The sequence below is a fragment of the Salvia hispanica genome, chromosome 3 (assembly GCF_029641045.1).
Source record: "Salvia hispanica isolate PSC_SH4W2 chromosome 3, Shi_PSC_v1, whole genome shotgun sequence".
Taxonomy (NCBI): Eukaryota; Viridiplantae; Streptophyta; class Magnoliopsida; order Lamiales; family Lamiaceae; genus Salvia; species Salvia hispanica.
In genome coordinates this window covers 37,172,962-37,179,770 of record NC_142694.1, presented here as the reverse complement: position 1 = coordinate 37,179,770, position 6,809 = coordinate 37,172,962, and the positions used below count along the sequence as shown (strand labels likewise).

At 40.7% G+C, this 6,809-nt stretch overlaps 1 non-coding gene across 1 annotated transcript; it reads right to left on the bottom strand.

Annotated features, from left to right (window-relative positions):
- Nucleotides 1-4,127: 4,127 nt before the first annotated feature.
- TRNAT-AGU (transfer RNA threonine (anticodon AGU)) lies at nt 4,128-4,201 on the bottom strand. Its single transcript has one exon. It is a non-coding gene; the product is annotated as a tRNA-Thr (tRNA).
- Nucleotides 4,202-6,809: the final 2,608 nt, after the last annotated feature.

Sequence of the window (6,809 nt, the reverse complement as noted above, 5' to 3'; positions counted from 1 at the left end):
TAGAGTTAATATTTGAATAGAATGAAGTACACATATTTAAAATTAAATGATCTGGATTCTTATCTTAATGGAATCGAAAAATCCCATTCACTATCTAAAACTAGTATCACCCGTCTAAAACTAGTATCACCCACGTGCGATGCACGACCCATTCTCTTTTATTTAAACTTATTTTATACTGTAAAATGATTTTATAAATTCATAAAAATATCATTGTATGAAATCTGAAATCATAAATATATAAAATAAAAAATACTTATTAAAAAATATAAAATTAAACAAAGAAGAAAAAATAACACATATATCGAATGAGAAACAATATTCTTATTTCAAGTTCTAAACTCATATAACCAAAAAGTTTATAAACTAAAAATTGCACACAAATCACATATCATTTAAATCACTTTTAGATCTATACTACAAAAGATCAATCACGAACACATGTCAATAAAAATAATGTATAAATATATATTAGAAGATAGCTAAATCGATCAAAATCATCAACAAAAATACAACAAAATAGCATGGATACACAACCGATATGCATGCATTTAGCTGAAAAAAAAACTAGTTGCATACCCTAATAGTATTCCCGCATCGCCTACTTCCCGTGTAGCTGCTACCGCCCATACCACGTCCAGGAAAGACAAATGAATAAGAGCTGCCACCAACCTAATATTCATATAAAGCGCTACATGAAAAAAATTATACATTCAACACTTCACAATAGCACACGAAGAAAAGGAAAAAATATCACATAATTAAGCTCGACACTTCAAAACATAACGAAGAAAGGGAAAAAAGATCACATAATTAAGCTCGACACTTCAAAACATAAATCACTTCCACCATAAAGACATGCAAAGAGAACAACATAAACAACACGAAGAATAATTTAAAAAGGTCGTGTTCATGCACTGCCGCAACAAAGAGGGTCACCCTGTCTGCTACAAAGTACGAAATTATTTGTTCTTTCTCTAGCATCTCTAGTATTCAAAACTATATTTGGGAGACATATTTAAGAGTTAGAAAACCAATTAGATTTTATTTTCAAGTCTTGCTTTTCTTTGGCTATATGTTATTGTGCAATATTACCACTAACTATGGAAATTAAATAACCAACTAACAAAAGCCATATTTTGGAGAGGCGGCTTAAGTTTGTGGGGGTAAGAGTGTCCATTATACTAGAGCCGCGGCCGGGCCACAGGAGAGCTGCGGGCCGCGGCTCACTATAGTGCGGGGGGTGAGCAGCCGCGGCGGGGGGGGGGGGGGGTGGGGGGTGGACGTGGGCGCGCCACGTTCGTGGCCTGGCCGCGGCGCTTGGGCGCGAGCCGCGGCCCTCCTATAGTGCCGGCCACGAGCCGCGGCTCCCCTTTTCCGAATTTTTTTTTTTTTTTTAATTTCTTCTACAAATATACCCATTTTTCCCCAATTTTTTACACCATTCCAATCTCCACTCTTTTCATTTTATCACCAATTATACTTTTGAAAAATGAGTTCCGGCGATGAGTTCCAACAATTGGTGGATAGGGAGTTCGATGAACTCGTTCAGGAGGTGCAACGGGAAGCAGAAGAGGAGGAGGAGGCGGCGGCGGCGTTCGTTCGCCCGTTCTATCATCGGCGGACCATCTGGCGTGACCATGTCGGGGCACACCATCGGTTGGTAGAAGACTACTTTGGCGATAACCCCCGTTACCCAGCAGAGATTTTCCGTCGCCGCTTCAGAATATCGCAACGGCTATTCATCCATATAGCGAATACATTGGCGCAACGGTACAGGTGCTTCACATTGCGCAATGATGCTACCGGCCGACCCGGGTTGTCGACATATCAGAAGTGTACCGCTGCAATTAGGCAGCTTGCCTATGCCGGACCCGCTGATATGTTCGACGAATACCTACAGTTGGGTGAAACAACTGCTCTGACGGCGCTGAGGCAGTTTTGTAATTGTATCCAGACCATCTTCGGCCCGGAGTATCTACGGAAGCCAAATGCCGATGAGTGCCAGAGATTGATAGATATGCACGGGCGAGTGCATAATTTTCCGAGGATGATGGGCAGCATCGATTGCATGCACTGGGAGTGGAGGAACTGCCCGGTTGCTTGGAAGGGGCAGTTCACATCTGGATTCAAAGGAAGACACCCAACAATGATACTGGAAGCTGTTGCTGACTACCGACTGCGAATCTAGCATGCCTATTTTGGTGTCGCGGGGTCGAACAACGACATCAACGTAATAGATTCGTCCCATCTCTTCAATGATGAGTGTCGGGGTGAGGGTCCGACGGTCAGATTCATGGCCAACGGGACGCAGTACAACAGGGCATACTACTTAGCCGATGGGATATACCCTCGTTGGCCCGTGTTTGTCAAGACGATCCGGCATCCGGTTGGGCCGAAACAATCCTATTTTGCGGCCAAACAAGAGAGTGCTCGGAAGGACGTTGAGCGTGCTTTTGGTGTCCTCTAATCACGATGGGGCATTCTTCGGTGCCCGGTTCGACAATGGCACGAAAATGATGTCGCCTCCATCATGTATGCATGTATCATATTGCACAATATGATAATAGAGGACGAAGGATATTCTGCAGAGAACTGGGCACCGGAAGAGGGTGCAAGTACGAGTCACGGTGTTGCAACCGCCCCACTGCAGATGGGTGTACCGCGTAGTGATGCATACTTGATCCAACGGTTCGCCGATATGCGGAGGGAAACATCACATACGACACTGCAGGCTGATATGGTAGAAGAGGTTTGGAATCGTAGGGGAGGAGGGCGTAGAGCGTGATATGCGTTGGGAAAGTAGTTTATTAGAAGTCGAGAATTTTCGTTGTATAATTTTACCCCTTTGTATAATACAACGAAGATTTTGTTTTAATTTTAGTTCGTATGAATTTTTTCAATTATTATTGTAGTAGAATTAAAAAATAAACAAAATGGAAAAAATTAAATTTTTGGTGGCTTGGCCATGTCCACTATAGTGGGAAACATGGGCATTGGTGGCCCGGCCACGATTTTGTGGCCTGGCCACACTTTGTGGCTTGGCCCGGCCATGTATAGTGGACACCCTAAGCATTAGTAATACAATTTCTTAATAAGATGACAGTTATAAATATTATAATTAGGAATATTAAATATTTCGAATTGATTACAAATTAAATCACGACAGTTTCATTTTATTGAAGGTATAACAAACTAATCAATATATTGACTTTTTATATCTATACGTCTATTCCTATAATTTGCAAAATATATATTTTAAATGGCCATTTTCTTAAATACTCCTAAAATTCCTCTTATTTTTCTAAATACCTCCAAAACTTTCCTTTTATATATTGTTTTATATATTGTATAGATTTTGTCATTCAAGTCTGAGAAAAAAGCAAACGAGTTCTTTTTGGGCCTGAATGAGTTCCTAAGCCCATTGAGAGTATGGAATAGAAGAGAGAGAATTCAAAGAATACATCTACAAATTGTGAATTAAAAGAGAGTTTTGCAACTGTGAGGGAAGTTTTTCATTTCTAGTCAATTGTAGGGAGAATGAAATGATAATTGTGGTGAGAGTTAATATCACATCACTATGTTACTTTCTTAGTTCACCACTTTACTACATACTCCCACCATCCTTCTTTAGCTGAGTCATTTCCTTTTATGGCAAAAAGCAAAACTTTTCTTTTCTCTTACTTTAATCTCTGTTCATCTGTCTACTTAACTCATATAACACAACTTTTCTTAAATCTTGTGCCAAAAAGAAACGCCTCTACTATAGAGGGACGGAGGGAGTAAACAACAAAACATCACCAATACTACACAAAATCCAACATTAGTTTAGTTCCAAACCAAATTGATATGTGTTCAACCAGATTTCAAATGAGTAATTGATTCATCCCAATGCATACACCATATTACCCAAGCAGAATATTTGAACATCAAATTGTCTCAAGACTTCTATACTTGGCTGAATATCAAAGAGGAATCATAATATTGTGATTTAGATTGCTAAAATACTAGTACATCATCACAAAAGGTTAGATCTTAGAAGGGAGAAAGATGCCTCACTTAAAGCAGAAATCAGAAAACCTAAACCAATAAATGAAATTTTTTTTGAAAAAAATGAAAACCACAGTTGCTCTCGTTGAGAGTCAAACTCAAGACCTCCCGCTTACTAAACGGGTGCTCTAACCAACTGAGCTACGAGAGCTTCTTAATGTTTCTATTTCGCGTTTTTGTATTCGTATCATTAAACTCATCGCTATTCATATTCATCCAATTCCCATTTCGTGTAATACCACCAACCTTACACCAAGTTTCAGCCTTTTATCCATCTAGTCTTTTATTGAATTTATTATAGTAATATCATGGATTATAAGTTACTGATGAAGTGTTGCATGATTAGTGTGTAGTTTAGAGCTCTTGTCCACCTACTTTTAATTTGGCGCTCTCTTTTTTTTTTTTTTGAATCATGTACAAATTTTGAATGAAAAAAAAAATCAATACTTTATAAAATCGTATAATTGTACATAATATAAGGCAACTAATTCGTAACTCCACATTAGTACAATTTTAATCTAACACCATAAATTTCATGCCGTGATTTCTATAATCTTGACTGTTATTTTTGCAAATCAAAATCCTTGATATTAATAATCATTATTAAACGATATTTAATATGCTTTCAAACGTATTCATTTTTAACTTCAAATCATATTAATTTAATGATACCACCTACGTATTTACCAATTAATTCATATGATCATAATAACTTCTTTAATTTCATACAATCGTTATATAATTGCAAACATTTTCATATAATTCTTATAGCATATATATGGTCACATGAAATAATATGAAATCTAACATAAATGGTTGACTATTTGACCACAGGATTTCCCGTACTGTATTTTTTGTTTGTTTAGAGCGTCCACAGGGGGAGGAGGGCCGCGGCTCTCGGCCCGGGCTTGGGCAGCCCGCGGCCCCCCACTACTGAGGCGAGCGGTGGACGCGGCTCGAGGGGGTGGACGAGGGAGAGCCGAGCGCTCGGCCAGGCCGAGGCTCTTGGGCACGCGGCTCGGCCCGCCACTGCAAGGGCCTAGAGCCGCGGCCTTGCCCACCGATTTTTTATTTTTATTTTTATTTTTTTTAAATTCGAAAATTATATTTATAAATACTATATTCATTCCATTTTTTTTTATCTTCCTCAATTCTAAACCCTAAAATTTCAATCTCTACCATTGTCAAAGTCTACAAAATGCAAGGTGGAGATGATTCTCCCGGCTATGGAGAATCGGGATTTGGCGCATTTTCGTCTTCCCAACCGTGGAGATCGAGTCCGACCCCCCCTCCAACGCACCTGTGGAGTCCACAATCGCCGCCGTCGTGGCAACATACACCCCAACTCCGGGGTCAGTCCTCCTCTCAGCCGCAGAGGAACGTGGGTCGTCCCCAATCGAGGTTCGGCGACTACCGGCCCAATATGGACGCGATCAACAACCCTTCTCAGCAATTTCAATCCTCCCAATTCCAAAACACCCAATCTCCTCTATCTGAATCTGATAGATTCACGTTGGAACAGTTGATGGGAACACCACCAGAGACCCGTGTCAGGTACTCAAGGCGGCCGCGGGCGAAATCAAGGCGTTGGGGGGCGAAACGGCGGCGGAGGTGGGCGAAATGGCGGAAATGGTGGGAGGTGAAGCGGCGGCGGTGGTCGAAGCGCCGGCCGCCGAGGAGAGCAGGGCACCGGAGGAGATGGCGGTCGAAGTGGTGAGCGAGGTGGCGAACGCGGCGGTGGCGGCGGCGGCGATGGCGATGGCGGTGGCGGTGGAAGCCGGCGGTCGACCTACTATAGCAATGAAGAATCCATTGCTGTAGCCAGAGCCTGGTATGCGTGTTGGGACTACCGCAGCGGAAGACACGGAAACCAAATAGGTCCTTGACCGGATCTATTTAGGTGATTATGCATTCGACTCCAATTTCATGCAATTAACATAGATCTATAGATATAACATCAAATAGACACATAATCATGCATATTCGATGTAGATTCGATTGTTGCCTCATAATCCATCATTGGATTGACGTTGCTAGCTGCACCACCCGGAGATCCTTGGTTTATCGACCACGAATCTTCCGTACTATTCCCTCGTCCTTGATTACTCATCCGTGTGGCGGATCTCGAACAATCAAAATAGTCTTGATGAGATCTAGGAAGAACACTACACCAATGTATCTATCTCGATTCAATTCTATGGATTAGAATGAACAAGACTAGAACAAACCAAAAACCCTAGATCTCCTTGTTCTATGGCTCGAAAATCGAGGCAAGAAGGAGAGAGAGAGGCCGAGTGATCGGCGGCTAGGGTTAGGGTTTAGGGTGTAACTTATGGTGTGCTAGGGTTTCCACATCTCATCACTATTTATAATGGACTTGTTGGGCTAGGTTGGGGATCCATGGAATGACTTAAGTGTTGGGCTCATCCATTGGATAAATTACTAATTAAATCAAATGACCCATGATTTAATATATTATCAATGGAATATTATTTTGTTCCACTAAAGAATAATATTGCACTCCCACTTAAATCGCCAAATTACAAATAACTTGGGTCCATTTTATTTTATAATATTTCCCGCGTTTAAGATTATCTTGATCCATCAATTTAATTCTTTTGTCTGCTATGTGACTAGAATTAAATTAATTCTCCAAAGAGTTTTTCTAGTTTGAAACTTTATTTATTATTCGTGGAATAAATTCCAACTGCGCAGTTTTCTGAATAATAAATTCCTCTTTCAAACACCTCATTGGGGAT